Genomic DNA, 19,728 nt, shown 5'->3' on the forward strand with positions numbered 1-19,728 from the left:
TTGTATGTATCCGAATTTCCTTCCTTTTTAAGGCTGAATAATATTCCATAGTATGTATATGCCACATTTGGTTTATCCATTCATTCAGCAATGGACATATGGGTTGTTTCCTCAATGTATATTTTACAATTTAAAAAATGTGCCTTGAATTCCTAAAGCAGGACAACATTAAAGGAACCAAGAAGCTTAAAAGGAAAAGTTTGTGCTCTGAAATTAATAAAGATCAACACAAAAGCATAATTAAAAAGTAAAGGCCCTTTTCTGACAGCAAATGTCACTGAGTCCAGACAACCATGAACAGATCTTGACTTATTCTTTATAGTGAGGGTTTGTGTTGCCTTGCTAAATTTTAAGGAAAGACCTCCTTCGGATGGGGTGGGGAAGTACGTTTACCCAATTTTGAGAGCTAAAACCCCAATAATAACATATTGTGACAAATAAGTCTTTGCCATTGAATAGTAGTCCACCACTTACCCATCTATCAAAGAAGAAATAAGAGTGTATACATAATTTAGGATCATGTTGATAGAGCTTTATCTTCTTTGCTGACTTAGCCATTTAGGGGAGGCATTAGTTGGAAAGCAAGAATTCCTGAGTTCTAACTTCTCTTTCTACTTTTTCTACTTTCTAGTTGCACGCAAACCAAAAACACTCACTCTGAGCTTCTGACTTATCACACCTTAGCCTGCCTTAGTTTTGTCACATACAGTTGTATGAAGTTTAGGAAACTAAGCCTTGCTCTCAGATGCTCTAGTTACTATGAATGTTGCCGTAGTACAGAGAAAGACGTGTGAAATATGGTAAGAAAAATGCAACGGCTGGCCTGGTGGTATAGTGGTTAACTTTACATGCTCTACTTCAGCGGCCCAGGATTCGTGGGTTTAGATCCCAGGTATGGACCCAGATACTGCTCATCAAGCCATGCTGTGATGGCATCCCACATACAAAATAGAGGAAGACTGGCATAGATGTTAGCTCAGCAACAATCTTCTTCAAGCAAAAAGAGGAAGACTGGCAATAGGTGTTAGCTCAGGGCCAAGCTTCCTCACCAAAAAAAAAAAAAAAAAAAAAAGCAGAATATCAAATTCTCTGTATGCTAGGATCATAACCTTGTAAAAACATGACTTTTTGGATTTTTTTTTTTGCTGAATAAGAGTGACCCTGAGCTAACACCTCTTGCCAATCTTCCTTTTTTTTGCTTGAGGAAGACTCACCCTGAGTTAGTATCTGTGCCAGTCTTCCTCTATTTTGTATGAGGGTCACCACCACAGCACGGCCACTGGCAAGTGGTGTAGGTCCACACCCAGGAACTGAACCTGGGCTGCCAAACTTAACCACCAGGTCACAGGGCTGCCCTGTAAAAACATGAATATTTTTAGTAAGTAGGGAAATACAACAGTAGAATGTGTACCTTTTCTCCCACCTGATTTTTCTAAAATAGTTGTATGTAAAATATATTTGAGATTTGCCATATATTTGAAAATAATAGTGCCATAATATCAAACCTCTGTGAAAAGAGAATAATTGGGTCTACTTATTTCAAGCATATTTTTAAAAAATGGAATCTGCATTTAGGGAAAAACACAACAGGGAAATATAGCATAAGTCTGGTGAAATTATAGGCGCTTTCTTTCCTTTTTTTTTTTTTTTAAAGATTTTATCTCTCCTTTTTCTCCCCAAAGCCCCCCGGTACATAGTTGTACATTTTTAGTTGTGGGTCCTTCTAGTTGTGGCATGTGGGTTGGCGCCTCAGCATGGCCTGATGAATGGTGCCATGTCCACGCCCAGAATTTAAACCTACCAAACCCTGGGCCACCGAAGCGAAGCGCGCAAACTTAAACTACTCGGCCACCTTCATGGGGCTGGCCCTGGTGCTTTCTTTCTTTTCTCTATTTTCCAAATGTTCTGTTATGTAGTTATTAGTTTTCATAATAACATTTTTAAAAACTAAAATAATAAAAATTGAATCTGCACAATCCTTTGAAATTCATTTTATACCATATTGTACCTACAGTCAGTGTAGGAAGTTATAATGAAGAGGCAAGAGGTTCTCATATATGGTTGGTTAATGTTTTATCTATCGCTGTAATTGTAATAGCTAATATTTATTGAGCATTTACTACATACTGTGTCAGGAACTGTACCAAGGGTTTTATATTTGTTTTCATTTTTAATGCTTTGAGATAGATATTAAGCCCATTCTACAGATAAGAAATTTGAGGCCTGAAGAAGTTAAGAGACTTGTTTATAATTTAAAAGCCACCAAGTTTATAGTGGGGCCTGAAATAGATTCCAGGTTGACTGAGTAGAAAGAATTTCTAACACTTTCAATGTGATAGACATTTTCAAATTTTAGTAAACCTCTAAAAAACATACAAGCTATATCAGAACCACCATGAACAGGGTATCCACCATAACCACAATGAAGATGGTATCTGGTTATTAACAGAGGCAGATGTACTAGGAAGCTAATGAAGATTCAGGGCCCCTCACTGCACAGGCCCATTCAAGGCCCAGAGGGACCCTAGAAGTGGTCTTTTGAAAGAGCTAGATAGTTTTTCATTATTTTGTAAAATTTAAAAAAGTAATATATTTTTGTTTTTTTTCTTAATGAGGGCCCCCCAAAACCTGGATTCACCCCTGTTAATCATCATTTTGGAAGCTGACTCAGAAGTGTTATAACTTCAATAGGTACTTTAAAAGGTTAGTCATATTTTATAACAACGTGGAAAAATGTTGACACTATAACTCAAGTGCAAAAAGCAAAGTAACAAATTATATGTAAATGTTGTGATTGCATATGAAATATGAACTCAAGGACTGTGAGGGAACTTGAAAAATGAAAGTAACAAAATCTTTCTGTTCATTTGTTCATTCTCAGATATTTACTAGGCACTTTTTATGTACCAGGTATTATGCTTTTTGTTATTTGGATTTTTCTTTTCTTGAGGAAGATTAGCCCTGAGCTAACTGCTGCCAATCCTCCTCTTTTTGCTGAGGAAGACTGGACCTGAGCTCACATCCATGCCCATCTTCCTCTATTTTATACATGGGACGCCTGCCACAACATGTCTTGCCAAGCGGTGCCATGTCTGCACCCGGGATCTGAACTGGCGAACCCCAGGCCGCCGAGAAGCAGAACATGTGAACTTAACCGCTGCACCAACCAGGCCGGCCCCGTGGTTTTTTGTTTTGTTTTGTTTTTTAATCCATTTCTCTTACCGATACGGTTTTGGAACTCAGTTAAATATATTTGCAAGACTGTCTTAATTACCAAATGAAAATCACTTTTCACACCCCTTTAATCTTATACTTTGTGTACTATGACAACTTAAAAGATACAGAAATATTTCTCTTGACCTCAGTTTTCTCGTCTCTAAAATATGGAGAATGGGCCAAGTTACCTCCAAATTTCTTCCGACTCTAACATTCGGGGATCATATCTCTGTTCTTTCTTCCCAGACTACCCCTTTATTTCGTTATAATAAAACTGTACAGCAGCAGGAAATTTAGCTGATAAAAATCTAGTATCTCCACTGTAACAATTGACTATAACCTTACAGAAATTATAATCAGAAACAGCATTATGTAGTTTTATATAAATGGAATTCGGCTCTCTGATGATAGTTCTCGTTTCAAAATGAGGCAAATCACTGGTAACTGTTTTATTTCAGCTGGGAAAGAATTTTATTCACGTATATTTCCTTTAGATCTGAATATTTTTGCCTAGAGACACTAACTTCAAAAAACTTTCAAAGGAATTGAACAGAGGTATGGGTAAATTGGTTAGTCTTTTAATAAGTGGAATATGACGACTTTTCTAAATATGAAAGTTTTAAAAAATGACATTTTGTTTTTATGAAAAGTATTATGGGGAAAAGTTTGAGGGAGAAACTAGCAGAGTGGTATGAGTATAAGTTTTGTAGTGAGACAGAACTGGGATGGAATCCCTATTCTGAAACTGCTTAGCTTTGTGACCTTGTTTGGGCAAATTACGTAACCTCTGTAAGGCTTAGTTTGCTCATCTGAAAAATGGAGGCAAATTAGTGCCTAACTCACAAGGTGCAGTGAAGTCTAAATTAAAGAAGATAATGTAAGTAAAGTCGTTGAGTATAGTATTTATAACATTAGTAATTACTAAATAGTAAATATTAGTGATACTAAATTTTAAATATTAGATATATAAAGCTAACCTTTCAGCTAAACTTTCATTAAGGAAACAGTTTTAGAGAAATCAGTTAGCACGTTAACCAAGAATAGAGTGTTTTCCCAATTTTTAAAAGGATAGGCAAATAGCCCTTTTTGCTCTCTGAGCAGCACCATGGTGGTCAGCAAGAACAAGCACCTTATGAATGGTGGCAAGAAGGTTGCCAGGAAAAAGTGGTTGATCCTTCTGGGGAGATTGGTTTTGATATGAAAGCACTAGCTATGTTCAAGGTAAGAAATATTGGGAAAACACTAGTCACAAGAACTCAAGAAATCAAAATTGCATCTGATGGCCTCAGGGTCATGTTTTTGAAGTGAGCTTTGCTGATGTGCAGAATGATGAATTTGCATTTAGAAAATTCAAGCTGATTACAGAGGGTGTTCAGGGCAAAAACTACCTGACTAACCTCTATGGCTGGATCTTACCTTTTGACATAATGTGCTCCAGGGTCAAAACACGGGAAACCATGATTGAAGCTCATGTTGACGTCAAGACTAACGATGATCATTTGCTTCATCTATTCTGTATTAGTGTTACTGAAAAAACTCAATAACCAGATTCAGAAGACCCTCTTACACTCAGTACAAACAAGTCCATCAAATCCGGAAGAAGATGGTGGAAATCATGACCCCAGAGATGTGAACGGCTTGAAAGACGTGATCAATAAATTCATTCAGAAAGCATTGGTAAAGACATAGAAAAGGCTTACCAATCTATTTATCCCGCGCCATGATGTACTTGTTGGAAAAGTAAAAATGCTGCAGAAGCCTAAGTTTGATTTGGGAAAACTCATGGAGTTTCATGGCGAAGGTAATGGTTCTGGAAAAGCCACTGAAGATGAGACAGGTGTTTCTGGATATGAGCCAACTATCCAAGAATTTGCTTAAAATTCAGACTTTTAATGGTGACATAAAAAATCTTGTTCGTGATGTTTAAAAGAAGAAAAAGGATAGGCAAACACTGTCAACTGAAATCAATAGGGCATTCGGTCTCAACAGCAGTCCTCTGAGGAGCCGTCCAAAGTCGACTTTCACTCTCTTCTTGTTTGCTTCTCTGTTCTCTCTAAATTTGTGCGTTGAACATTTATGCCTTTTGTAAAAAGAAAAAAATATTTTTAAAAAATGAATGAATTCTACGTCTGACTTTCCTGTGAACATTAATCCAAAAAAAAAAAAGACTAAGGGAATTCATATGCAATTTTGGATTCCTTTTTGAATTTCCAGTAGACAAAATGAACGTATATATGAATGAATCAATAAATATTTAGTTGTATGTATAGTCACTTTGTTGGAGTCTATAGTGAGATGTATCCAGAAGTTGGATAAAAGGTCACTCCCCGAGAATAAAACTGGTAAGACTCAGCATAAACTGGATGAAATTCACACCAATAGGGAACCTAGTCAGTGTGATCAGAATGCCTAAGAAGCCATAAGAAAATAAATAGTGTAGGGGCCTGCCCGGTGGTGCAGTGGTTAAGTTCAGACATTCCACTTCTTGGCAGCACGGGGTTCGCCAGTTTGGATCCCAGGGGTGGACATGGCACTGCTTGGCAAGCCATGTTGTGGTAGGCGTCCCACATATAAACTAGAGGATGATGGGCACGGATGTTAACTCAGGGCCAGGCTTCCTCAGCAAAAAAGAGGAGGACTGGCAGTAGTTAGCTCAGGGATAATCTTCCTCAAAAAAAAAAAAAGAAAAGAAATAGTGTAAACATGGAAACTATAACATATCAATTTTATTTCCCTCCCTATTCTCTTTTAGTGTTTTAAAATTAGTATTTCAAAAATTACATGATGGGTATTGTGTTAGTTATCGCTACATGACAATTTACCCCAAAACTTAGTGCCTTAAAACAACAAACATTTATTATCTCACTGTTTCCAAGAGTCAGGAATCTGGATGCTGCTTAACTGGGTACCTCTTGCTTCAGGTTTCTCATTAGATTGCTGGAAACATCTGCTTCCCAGCTCACTCGTGTGGTTGTTGGTAGGATTCAGTTCCTCGTGAGGTGTTGGACTGAGGACCTCAGTTCCTCACTGGCTGTTGGCCAGAGCCCTCTCCACAATGCAGCTCACAGCATAGCAATTGTCTCCCCTCAAAGTGAGCAACAGAACAAGAGGGCGCACTTAAGATGAAGCCACAGTCTTTCTGTAACCTAATCTCAGAAATGACATCCCATCACTTCTGCTACATTCTGTTCATTAGAAGTGATTCATTAAGTCCAACCTACACACCAGTGGGGAGAGTGTCACAGGAGAGTAGGAATACTATACCCACATCGAAGGGATCCTTGAGGGTCATCTTAGAGGCTACCTACTGCAGGCACAAAAACATTCATCAAACTTATTCCACTTGCTCTGATGTCATCACGTAGCTATATTCTGAATATAATCTCACATTATGTATGGCTTGTCTATAAGGAAAGAGAGGACACTAATCAGCACACATAAGTTTCTCATCATTCAATTAGTAAGTTTTTCTTTTTTCTTTTTTTGAGGAAGATTAGCCCTGAACTAACATCTGCCACCAATCCTCCTCTTTTTGCTGAGGAAGACTGGCCCTGAGCTAACATCTGTGCCCATCTTCCTCTACTTTATATGTGGGACGCCTGCCACAGCATGGCTTGCCAAGCGGTGCCATGTCTGCACCCGGGGTCCAAACCCGTGAACCCCGGGCCGCCGTAGCGGAACATGCACACTTAACCACTGCGCCACTGGGCCAGCCCTAATAAATATTTTTAAGTGCTCAAATTTTGTCATTTGCCAGACTTGTGAGTTTGGTTAGTGTGATTCAGTGTCCCTAATGCTGGTCAGTATCTGAACCTAAATTTATGACCAGGCCAAGGACTGTAGTCCTGTCTTGAGAGGGCCCACTGAGCTGGGTTAAGTTACTTGGGTGTAAGCAAACCCGCATGTAAGAAACATTTCTCCCAACACATCATCAAATTCTCCAGTGATAGCTCTATTAAAACGTGTGCCTATTTATCTTAAGAACTGGGAAACTTAATTTCTCAGTCTAATATCTACGGTCAGCTTAAAAAAGGTAATTTGATACACACTCTCGAAATCCTTAATCGCATCTTTTCACATAAGGTGCTATTTACTCTTTTACCATATAAGGTGATATTCACAGGATCCAGTGATTAGGATGTGGCTATATCTTTTTGGGAGCCATCATTCAACCCACAACAGGGGATCTGTAAAGAATTTTAAAATAATAGTAAAACTGACTAAATGTCAGTCTACTTTTTATTTTTACCACGTGCAGGCAATTTTAAACAATGTCAGTGATAAAATACTCCCCACGGTGGTAGAGCATTCCCAACCCCAGCTCCCCCACCTCAGTGTGCCGCTAATGAATACTCCAATAAGAGCCACTCAGCCTGCCTTAACTTTTCAGGACCAATTACTGCTTAAAACAATTTGGTGGTCCATCAGTGGCCTGCCACACCCCTAATCTTGGTATGACTGATTCCTCATCTTTCAGGAATCCATTTAAATAAATATCACTTACTCAAGGAAGATTTCCCTTAATACCCTATCTAGACTCGAAGTGTCACCTGCCACTTATTTCCTAGTTTTGTTTGTTTCTTTCACAGCACTTGCCACACTTTGCAGTTATTTTATTTCCAGGTTAATTTTCTTCCATCTTCCTTAATAGTGTGTAAGCTCCAAGTCTTGTCTGTGTTGTTCTCTGAGTTATTCCCGGAGCCTAGCACAATGCCTAGCACACGGTAGATGCTCGATGTGTGTGTAGTGTCATTGCACTCTCTTCTTCTTGTGTGGTACCAGTAAAGTGCTTTTGCTCAGCATTGGACAGATTCTTCTTTCTTCATCTCATGTCCGTTACCCAAAAGAAATAGCCACTTGTTGTCTAAGACTGGTGGCAAACAGAACCATTTATCTCCATAATTCAGAAACAGCTGCAGCGTCATGGATCTTAGTAGAGTTTTCTCCTCTTCCAAACTTCAACTCAGGCATGATGAAGAATGTTTTATTCTGAAAATTCACAGAGATATCATGAGACTGAATCATAAAATGAAATATAAATGCAGTGTTAAAATTATGAAGGAGGACCTATAGGTTTTGCCCAGGTGCTACACTAGAAATGACAAGAATTCAGTCAGTACCCCAAACTTATCAAGTTCCAAAGATAAATCACCACTCTTCTCTCCAAAACACATGCTTCTCTTAATTTCCTTCAGTATTTCTTTTAGTAGCACAACTATTCACCTGGCTGGTTCTCCGGGTTCATCTTCGGCTTTCTTTCCTTCTCTCTTTACACCGTCTTCCTGGGAGATCCCGCGCATCTCGAAGGCTAAAATACCATCCCCAGAGTGTTACTCCTAATGTCTGTCCCCAGTCCTCTCCTCCGAGCTCCAAACTTCCCACTGCCTACTTGTTGTATCTTCTTAGACATGTCACATGCATTTTGAATTTATCAAGTCCCAAAGCAAATCCTTTTTCCTCCAAAGCCTTTTCTCTCTGATCTTCTCCATCTGTAATGACACTACCATTCACCAGGAGCTTAATCCAGAAACCTGGGAGTCTTCTTTGACTCCTCTCTCTCTCTCATCCCACACAGTTACTTCATTCCCAAGTCCTATCAGCTCCCCCTACAAATACATTTGAATTGCGTTGACTTCTTTCCATTTCCACCCCCTCCTAGTCTAAGCTGCTGGTCTGCTTCCATTCTTACTTTCCTAACCATTCCCCCACAAAATAGGTGGAATAATCTTAAAATATAAATCCAAGCATGGCGTTCCTCTCCAAACTCATTTTATGTTACTCTCCCCTCAGCCGTTGTGTTACAACCATTCGTTGTGTCTTTCCCTTCTTTGCACAAGTCAAGAAACAGCACATTCTGTTGCTTCTGCTGTAATGTTTCTCCTCCAGCTCTTCCCAAAGTAGGTTCTTTCTCATCCTAAAACTTAATGTAAATATCACTTCAAAGACTCTGTTCCTTTCTGTCCTATATAAGGAGATCTCTCCTCTCCGACTCTTATTTGCATTTGTTGTATCATATATGTTTCCTTCATAGCACCTTATCCCAATTAATGTATTTGATTAGTCTTCCCCACTAGATTTGAAGTTACATGAGGGCAGAAACTGTGTCTTGTTTACTGATATATATCTACTCATAGTGCAGTGTCTGGCACGTGGCAGGTGCTTAACCAGTTGTAGAACAAATTAAGGTGCCCTATTCTGTTTTGGCCTATGGGTTGCAAGTGTGATGCATTTGCACAACATTGTGCAGAAGGGAAAAATTCTTATTCCTCCGTTTCCTGTCCGTTACTTAAAAAACAAAGTCACATAGAGAGCCATTTATCTCCATAGTGCAGAAACAGCTGCAGTGTCACGGATCTTAGTAAGGACAATATTTTTTCCCACGACTAGGGAAATTTCATACTGAATCTTACAGGAATTTCATAAAGAAATTGAATCACAAAATATAAGAAGGATTAATAGTATAAAGGGGTAGAACCTGGAGAGTTTTGCCTGAGGCAACAAGATATTTTCTTTAAGCTGCTGAGATAACCATACAGATGTTTCTTTTTGCACACTTTCAAATCATCTCACAAAGATAGGCAACATCTGCTGTCTATGCTGGCCAGAAGTACAAAAGTTGTTTATTCAGGCATGATTCACCCACCCAGAGGCCTTCATTTACATGAAGACGAGAGGCAGACTAATTTCGGATAAGCCTGGCATAGTAATTTGACCTAACAGAAAAGTGGGTCCACATTTACCACTCTCTTGGATCATACACCACATGACAGTGTCCCTTTTTGGCTACACTTCAGAACTGTTTTGCATACCCGCAACCAGGCCTCATTTGCCATCCCTAAAGCAGACACCCTTTGAGCCAGCTTGAAAGTGCTCAAAGTTATAATAGTATTCAAACAATAACAAAAAGACTCCAGTTTCCCAGTGTCTATCTTTGAACAGTTCAAAGAGCTTCGACATTTATTTATTTCTGGTGCTTTCCCTCTCATGCTATGACGTAAGAAGATCTGAGATTAGAGAATCTGAAGTTCAAATAGTTTCTTCAAAGCCACAGTGAAATTACATGTCACCATCAGACTCCATTCTCCTGAGTCCCACTGGACTATGTAGCTTCCCAAGGGGTTTGAGACCCTTTATGAAAAATTTCAAAACTACATATAATTATGAGTCTTCAGCATTTTTTTCTAGCCCTCTTAACATAGAGAAAAAATATTATTTTGCGGTTTTTAAATAAAATGGCTTTGTGAGGACAGGCTTCCAAATTGCCTCATTCTAAATTCACATAGAAAAGATCAAAGAAATAAAAATAGAGGAAAAACCTTCTGCATGCCAGAAACCTTGAGGAATGTCTGCTAGTTAGAATGTAGAAGGGCTCAATTAGAAGGAATGGTCAGCTCAAGATTCCACTTCTGTAAAATATATTATCATCCCAATAAAATTCCGTGAGCCTCCCCTTACTCAGGAGTGAAGACAGGTGGAAAGATAATCGGGACATGCACTCAGACCCATTTCAATCGCTAACAGAACCCCCTAAAATTCCTACGTAAATATTAATCAAAGCTGGACATGAATAGACCTCTCTACGTTAAGATGAGCAAATGGAGAAAAACCAGAGGACTGTGAAAAGATGCCGCAGCTCAAAGGATGAAGTCTCTTTGGAAATCAGAAGAAAAGTGGGTGATATAGAGAGCAAATTCAGAAGAGCCCATTAACATAAATGTAAGCATTTATGTTCCCTGATGATGTATCCCCAACATCTAAAATAGTACCTAGCATAGAGTAGTTGCTCAAGAAAAATTTGTTGACTAAATTGACTGAATACATTAGGAATGTCAGAAGGGGGACGAGTGGTTAAGTTCATGCGCTCTGCTCGGTGGCCCAGGGTTTTGCCCGTTTGGATCCTGGGTGCAGACATGGCACCGCTCATCAAGCCATGCTGAGGCGGCGTCCCACATGCCACAAGCAGAGGCACTCACAACTAGGATATATAACTGTGTACTGGGGGGCTTTGGGGAGAAGAAGAAAAAATAGTAATTAAAAAAAAAAGAAGGAGGAAACAGGGTAGGATTAGAAGCAATAATGAAATAACTTTCCTAAAACTTAAGGCTGCTGGCAAAATGAATGAAAAGAAGCCAACATTCGGACTAGCCAGGTAACATTTTTTAATATTTCAAGGATTAGGAAAAAAGCCTTCCATAATCCAGGCAGGGAAAACAAGCAAACAAACAGATTGCCTTCAAAGGAACTAAAGTCAAGCTGGCCTCAGAATTCTGTAACTGTAAGACACAAGTCGATAAAGCATATTCTACAGAATTCTGAGGGTTAATGTTTATACTTTAAGAATTCTACACTCAGCCAAGTTGTCACACGGTTGTGACGGCCTCCGAAATAAGTACACACATATAAAGGGCTCAAAAATGATACCACATAGGTTGTCTGTTCTGAAAGAAAAAACTGCTCAAACATATACTGTTGAATGAGAACTCAAGAATAAAGAAGAAAGTCTTGGCATAAGAGGACTTATGTGTAAAAGAACTTTATTTAAACGTCTAAAATAACTCTCATAGGGGCCAGCTTGGTGGCGCAGCAGTTAAGTGCACACGTTCTGCTTTGGCAGCCCAGGGTTCGCCGGTTTGGATCCCAGGTGCAGACATGGCACTGCTTGGCAAAGGCCATGCTGTGGTAGGCGTCCCACATATAAAGTAGAGGAAGATGGACATGGACGTTAGCTGAGGGCCAGTCTTTCTCAGCAAAAAAAAAAAAAAAAAAAAAAGAGGAGGATTGGCAGTAGTTAGCTCAGGGCTAATTTTCCTCAAAAAAAATAAAATAAAATAACTCTCATAAGAGAAAATATGTAATGTAAAAAAGGAAATTTATTTTTTCAGAAGGAATAATCAAGGCCAAAAAGGCCATATTGCATGAACAAAAACCAAGCTGAGAGGAGTAGGGCGGTAGGAGGTAAGGAACAAGGGGAAACAAAAGTATGGTAAATACCCCATCTCGCACAGGAGAAATCAAGAGCTATTATTTCATTGTGATATTGAAAATAAGGTGTTTTTCTTTAATTTAAAGTAAGCACTTTTTTATATAACTTCCAAAGCATTAAACAGGAATTAAAAAGCAAAGAATACGTAGTTCATATAGTAAGAGACAAGAAAAAGAAAAAATTATGTAAAATGTTTTTTAAAAAGATTAAAAGGGGCTGGCCTGGTGGCGCAGCAGTTAAGTTCACATGCTCTGCTTCGGCGGCCTGGGGTTCACTGGTTCAGATCCCAGGTGCAGCCCTATGTGCCACTTATCAAGCCATGCTGTGGTAGGTGTCCCACACAGAAAATAGAGGAAGATGGGCACAGATGTTAGCTCAGGGCCAATCTTCCTCAGCAAAAAAAGAGGAGAATTGGTGGTGGATGTTAGCTCAGGGTTAATCTTCCTCAAAAAAAAAAAAAAAAAGAATTGGATCTAGATTGGTATCTCAGATCTACTATTTACCAAGTAAGGACCTTAGGCAAACAAATTCATATTCTCAGCTTCAACTTACTCATCTGTAAAATGGGAATGATAATATCATCTTATAGAACCATTGAGAAGATTACTAGAGACAGTAATGTATAAAAAGGAAATCAAGTCCCAGGTGCGGACATGGCACCACTTGGCAAGCCATGCTGTGGTAGGCGTCCCACATATAAAGTAGAGGAAGATGTGTGCGGATGTTAGCTCAGGGCCAGTTTTCCTCAGCAAACAGAGGAGGAGTGGCAGCAGATGTTAGCTCAGAGCTAATCTTCCTCAAAAAAAATAAAAAGGAAATCAAGGTATCTGGCATTCCTAGTAAACCATAACTATTATATATGTGTATGTATTAATTATATATACATTTCATTATATACATAATATATATTATACACATATACATATGTATAATAACATATACATATACAGTGTGTATATACAAATATACATTTTATATAACTTGTGTGCTTATATATGCCATATATAATATATTATGTATAATAAGGGTGTGTGTACCTACACACACATACACATAGAAATAGGCTTGAGAGAAAGTATACCACAGTGTTAACAATGGTTAGCTCTAGGTGGTGGAATTTTGAGTGATTTTTTTTTGTTTCCTTATGCTTTTTGTTTTTCCTTCATGCTTTTCTGCACTTTCCAAAATTTCTACAAAGAATATGCTTGCTTTTATAATTAGGAAAAAAGCTATTAATTAAAATTAAAATATATAGTAAAAAGTTTGTAGAATATCAATACAAACAAAAAGAATATATTATAACCATCCAAAAGCAATATCCATTCTTAGATACCTAAAACGCCCCAAATTGTCTATAAATGCAGCAGTGTCTTTCATATAGCTTGACGTCAGTTTTAGCAAAACAAAACAAATGTCTTTTCTTCTAAATGGTGAATGCCTTGGAGTTTCTCCAGAATAATATTGAATTATTCACATTGAATGGTGAATGCCTGGAGTTCCTCCAAAATAATATGAAGTCAAACTTTATTTCAGTAAAAACCAAAATTCTACAAATTGAATCAGTTTGGGTACATGTATCTGTTCCAAAAACCAAATCCAAATTTACTGAGACTAGGTCTGGCACTAGGAGATTAGATGTACTAGACAAACGCTGCTTGATGATGAGGGTAGAGGATGAGGGAGGTAGAGGATGATGAAACCCACCACCAATCATTAAAGTATTGTGGAAACATCCTTTCCACTCCAAGCTATCCTTTCCCAGAGTAATGGATGATAAACAACATTTCATTCATTCATTTATTCTTTCAATTAATATTTATTTAAGAGCCTGTTATGCACTGTGCTAGGCAGTGGATTTACAAATGGAGAACAAAATAGACAGGGTCTCTGCTTGCATAGGGCTGAGAGCCTAGTGGAAAAGACAAGTACACACACAAATAGACATCTAATTGCAAATTGTGATGAGTGCTATGGAGGAAAGGACAGAATGCTATGAAAGAGAATTGGGGAAGGGGATGTTTTAGAGTAGGAGAAGGGAGTGGTCAGTCATGACCTCTTTGAGTAGGTGGCATTTTAGCCAGGACCCAAAAGATGAGTAAGAGTTAGGGGAAGGTTGGAGAAGAGTATTCCAGGAAGAGAAAATGGCATATGCAAAGGCCATAGGAAGAAAAAAGCTTGGAGCCTCGGGGTAATTGAAAAAAGACCAGTGCAGTCTCTTACGGAAAGGCATGTCTAGGCTCCGCTCTTCCTAATCCCGGTAAGAACAGGGCACAATGCAATGAAACACCAGCGCACAGGTGGCAGCAGCACAGGTCTACGCAGGTCTCTCACTCAGCTGTTTAACTTTATTGCCTGGCCTTGTTTCAGCATCTTTGAAATGAGAATTATAGATTTCCCTTTTGAACCTCTTGTGAAATTCATTACATTTAGTCTGCAAAATACTTGCCCTTTTTATGATGTCACATAAGCATATGTGTAATGTAATAACTGACAAAATGCGGCATTTCTTCTATTAAAATGCCCATTCTAAGGCAAATGAGTAGGAGCTCCCCACCAGCTTAGGAAAGCGAAAAGAGAGAACTGTACTCACTCATTTGCAATTGTCATTCAGTTTGAGAAGGCTAACTATGATGAGGAGCTAGGTCATCTATTTTTGTGAAGGTAAGCTGTTATTTGCAAGGAAATGGTCTATTTGGAGCTTTCTCAGGGGAGATCCAGTGGCTTGGCCTGAGAGTTTCACTGTGACGTTTCTAGATCTCTACTGCTTTTATTCAAATATACTGCTCTGAGCCATGTGGTGTTTAGATAAGCATCAGAATCAAAGTGACTAGAATACATCCGGGGTCTCACCCCTACCCCTACCCTGCACTGGCCCTAATCCCCATGTGCCAGGCACAATGCTGAACACTTGCCACAATAATCCCGTTAAGCTCTGCTATCCCCAAACACTGGATTAGTGAATAATAAACCATTGCTCCTAAGGGAAATACAGGGTTATGTTCCTGCGAGCCTCTGGTCACAATATTTTTATCAACTGATCAATATACACCCTTGTTTTATATGTGTTTCTGTTTAAACACACCATATCTAATATATATTGTTGATTCTTTAACATTGAACTCGTGGCCAACAGCACTATAACTCACGCCTGAATGAAGCTTAGCTAACAAGTGTATTTCCTCCATCTCTTTTCTCCATGGTAACCTTGCACTTAGGAACAGTAGACGTCACCTCAGCAATATGCTTGGGGACCATTTTAAATAGTGAAATCACCAACAGAAGACACAAAAATGCAAAAAGCATGGCACTAAACAGACCACAAAAAGGACACTTATTTGGGGTATGAGAGCTGAAACAAGAAGGCAGAGTGTTGCTTTGTTCAGCCTCAGCTGGGAACGTGCAAGCTGGGCAACTCAAATTTTTCACTGCTCTGAACATGTCCACAAACTAGCACAAAAGTACCACAAGTATCGATTTGGGGATTACAAAGAAATTTTAGCAAGCAGGCAAATTCACAAATACAGAATGTAAATAATGAGACTCGACTGTAGGTTTATGTTTTTCATTATTCAGATGAGGAAATTGAAGATCAGAGAGGTTAAGTAACTTCCCCAAGGTCATTCTGATACGAAGTGGTAGAGAAGGGATTCAAACAGAGTTCTGCTCAACTCCAAAACCAAATGTGCTTAATCACTATTATCTCCTGAAGTCCACTAATAGGAAACTAGTTAAACAAATCATAATACTAACATTCTGCAGAAAGTTACATAAGGCAATACACAGGTGATTCTTTACTATCACATTCCTATTCTTTGTTAAGAGTTAACAAAGGAGGTCTTAGGTGCTACACAAGGACATTTCTATTCATTTTATCACTTGAGTCTTACAAGTACCCTAAGAGGTAGGTGCTACCCAAATCCCTATTTGATGGATTAGAAAATTGAGGCCCAGAGAAGTTATGTAACTTGTTTAACATCACACAGCAAATGAGAAAAGCCCGGTCTCAAACTTTTAACCACCATATTATTCTAAATCAAAGAATAGGCATGTGACCAAAACAGCCACAAAAGGACAGAAATTTAACGTTGAGAAAAATCTGATAAAACAACTGAAGATTTTTAAAAATACGGCAGAAATACTACGTCTTTTCAAGCTCTTATAGTGCATGACAAAGAAGGGAGGGTAAGAAACGGATGTGCTCAGTCAATGAGAATCTACTCAGTATGCAGTCAAAGATTTTCACAAAATTTTTATTTTTGACCCTTACATTAAATGTTGCTGCTAGATAAAGGGATGATAAAGAGTAAGCAATAGCATAGATCATTGGTATTGTGCTACAGAATAGAATGTTCCATATAAATCTTTGAGGAAAATTTTGAAATCTATCAAGCAAAACAGTCCAGATTGTGGGAGGCATCAAGTCAAAGGCTTATACTTCAGCCAGTGCAACACCATTAAGTTTCTAGAAACATCATATCAAGCTTCAAGTGTGAGTTAAGTGTTCAGCTCACTGTCTTCTTCCAGGAGCTCAGACTCTGTCCAAGTTTGTAGAAATAGGGTATATGTTAGTTTATCTAGGCAGAGGGCCATTTCTCTCAAGGGAACTAGATCTATCTCAGAAAATCTGTGGACCAAAAATTTTTCCTGGCTGTCTTCTCAATTAGGCTGCTTTTGGTTGCAAGAAACAGAAAACTCCAGCTCAAATTATTTAAGTAAGGAAAATTTATCCTCTCATATTATGGTCAGGAGATAGGGTGGTTACTAGATGGTTAATTTAGCAGCAAATGACATTATAATGAATATAAGGGTCTTTTTCTATCTTTTTCTTTTTTAAATTGTGGGACTCATCAGCATTTTATTTTATTTTATTTTTGAGGAAGATTAGCTCTGAGCTAACATCTGCCACCAATCCTCCTCTTTTTGCTGAGGAAGACTGGCCCTGAGCTAACATCCATGCCCATCTCCCTCTATTTTATACGTGGGATGCCTGCCACAGCATGGCTTGACAAGCAGTGTGTAGGTCCACACCCAGGATCCGAACTGGCGAACCCCGGGCCGAGAAGCAGAATGTGCAAACTTAATGGCTGCGCCACTAGGCCGGCCCCCTTTGTCTATCTTTCTGCTCTGTCATCTTCAGTGTGCTGGCTTTCATCCTTAAGCTAATCTCATGGTTGCAAGATGGCTGCTGCCATTCCAGGGTGTCACATGTAGGCATGACCACATCAAGAGGAACCATTCACTCTGTGAGTGTCTTATTATTAGAGAGGAAAAATCTTTCCCCAAAGGGCGCCCCTCACCCCAGCAGACCTGTTTCCTGTATCGTTATCTAGAATCATATCACATGCCCATGCCTAAACCATGATTGGCTTAGACCAATAAAAATTCACCTCCTGGAGATAAGAAGCACCCAGATATTCATATCTTAGTAAAATTGGAGTTCTGGTAGCAAGAAAGAATGGGAGAAGGAGACAATGGTTGCGTAGGTAACAAACCGAGTCTACCGCACTGCTAAATCGTGATTATTTGATGTCGTCATGTCCAGAGGCTAGAGTCAGAAAATATACTGCATGGATACTAATATCCTGTACACATAATAGATGTCATTGATTGATAATGGAGCTCTTTAATGAGTCACTTTGTCAACATCATAAGTTTACTTTTCTGGGGGCAAGAATAATACAAATAACTCCTTCCCCACCGTGATCTACTTGGGTGAAAGTGATGCCCCATTATCTACAAGTACTTTAGAATGTAATTCCTACAAATGTGGAATTCTCCTACATAGTCACAAAACAACCATCAAAACTGACACATGACTACTACCTAATACTCGAATCTATTCGAGTTTCACCCATCGTCCCAGTAAAGCCCTTTGTAGCTGTAGGGTTCAATCCAAGACCATATTTTGCATTGAGTTGGGACCCTCGATCTGGAATAGTAGCTCCTTAATCTTCCATGACTTGCAATATCTTACACTTTTGAAGATTACAGGCTAATTCTTTTGTAGAATATCCTTCAAGTTGGGTTTGTCTGATGTTTCCTAACGTTTATATTCAGGTAATCCATTTTTGGCAGTTATCCCTATTGTGAGGTAATTCTCACCTTGGGTTTCAGATAATTTTGAATATACTGTCTGTAACCTGCAAGCTGGTTTTGTTTGATTGTTTGTTTATTCAAGCCATTCTATATCTTACTTAATCCCTACATTTATCACTTATTTATATGCCAGAATGCTACCTAAGGCAGCAGCTGGGCATTTCTGCTTGGATCTGGTTTAGTAGTGCTCCTCTGATCCTAAGATCCTGCTTCTGAAATGACCATCACCATCCAATGCTTCCCAGATGAGTGGCTGGATCTGGACGGCAAAAAGAGAAAAGAAAAAGCAGGCGAGAAGAAGTGGTCCAAAATCTTCAAGATAAACGGCAAGGACGACATCTGCCTAGGAAATGACTTCTTTAAAGGCCATGCAAAGGATAAAAGGAGGAACAGTGGAAAGAGCAGCATCCAATTGCTATGGCAACTGGAATTTTGCAAATAAATACTTCACCATAGCTTGTTTCTCAAACAAACTGGCCTATTCTTTCTATTATTTTGTTCTCCTTCGTTTCCTCATCCTCCCTTCATTAGTGGACACCCCTTCCTATCATACCTTGGAATGAAAGGAAAAGTAGTCCCTTTGAGCCTTTTTATCCCTCCCAAATAAAATTTCTCAGTGCATTGTTTGTTCACACACTGAGACAGGAAGTGTCCCTATTATGTATTAGGAACTCTGTCCCTTCTTGAGTGGCATCATACCCAGTTCCTGGGAGGTATGGTAAGCCAGGAACCTCCCCCAAGTCCTGACAGTCAAAATAATAAAAGTCTACCAATGACTTGTGAGTCATCAGATTTCTCTGAGCTTCCCTTTCCCAGGGTGCATGAGGGAAATGCCGCTCTAAATTATAGGAAATGTGGGCAAGATTTGGGTCATTTGTATTCATATTCAACTGACCCAGTTCGGACCCAGTCTCCCTTTCCAACCTAAGCTCTCACTAGTCTCCTGTGCTTTAGCCAAACACGTCTACTTGTTCCTGGCACACACACTTCTGTGCCTTGGCTCTTGCCATTCTCTCTGCCTGGAATGCCCTCTCCCCTTCTCTCCATTTACTCCTTCTATTTTATCAAACTCTCATCTGTCTTCTTACATGTCTCAAATCAAATAGTACCTCTTCCACAAAGCCTTCGCTGATTTCCACAGCTGGTAGAGTTCTTGTTTTTCTTATTTGGGTTCTTTTCTGGTATTTGTAGTTGTTCATGTGCGTCTTTCATTCCCTTTCATCCCCAGAAGGGATTAAACTCCTTAAGAGCAGAGACCGTTATGTTCTCCTTGATTCCACATAGCATTCTAAACTATGAATGGCCTTTTTACTTATATGTAGCCCTCCTTAACCAACCCTTGACTTATAAACCCTTTGAGACCAACGGCCATGTCTTGTTTGGTTCCTAATTAGCTCCTATTACACACCCAGGACCTAGCCCATTGCTTGGCA

General features: G+C 39.1%; 1 pseudogene; it reads left to right on the forward strand.

The window, feature by feature from the left end:
- The first annotated feature begins 4,199 nt into the window (after positions 1–4,199).
- Positions 4,200–5,229, forward strand: LOC111775754 (small ribosomal subunit protein eS1-like; annotated as a pseudogene).
- Positions 5,230–19,728: the final 14,499 nt, after the last annotated feature.

This window comes from Equus caballus, chromosome 11 (genome assembly GCF_041296265.1).
Source record: "Equus caballus isolate H_3958 breed thoroughbred chromosome 11, TB-T2T, whole genome shotgun sequence".
NCBI lineage: Eukaryota > Metazoa > Chordata > Mammalia > Perissodactyla > Equidae > Equus > Equus caballus.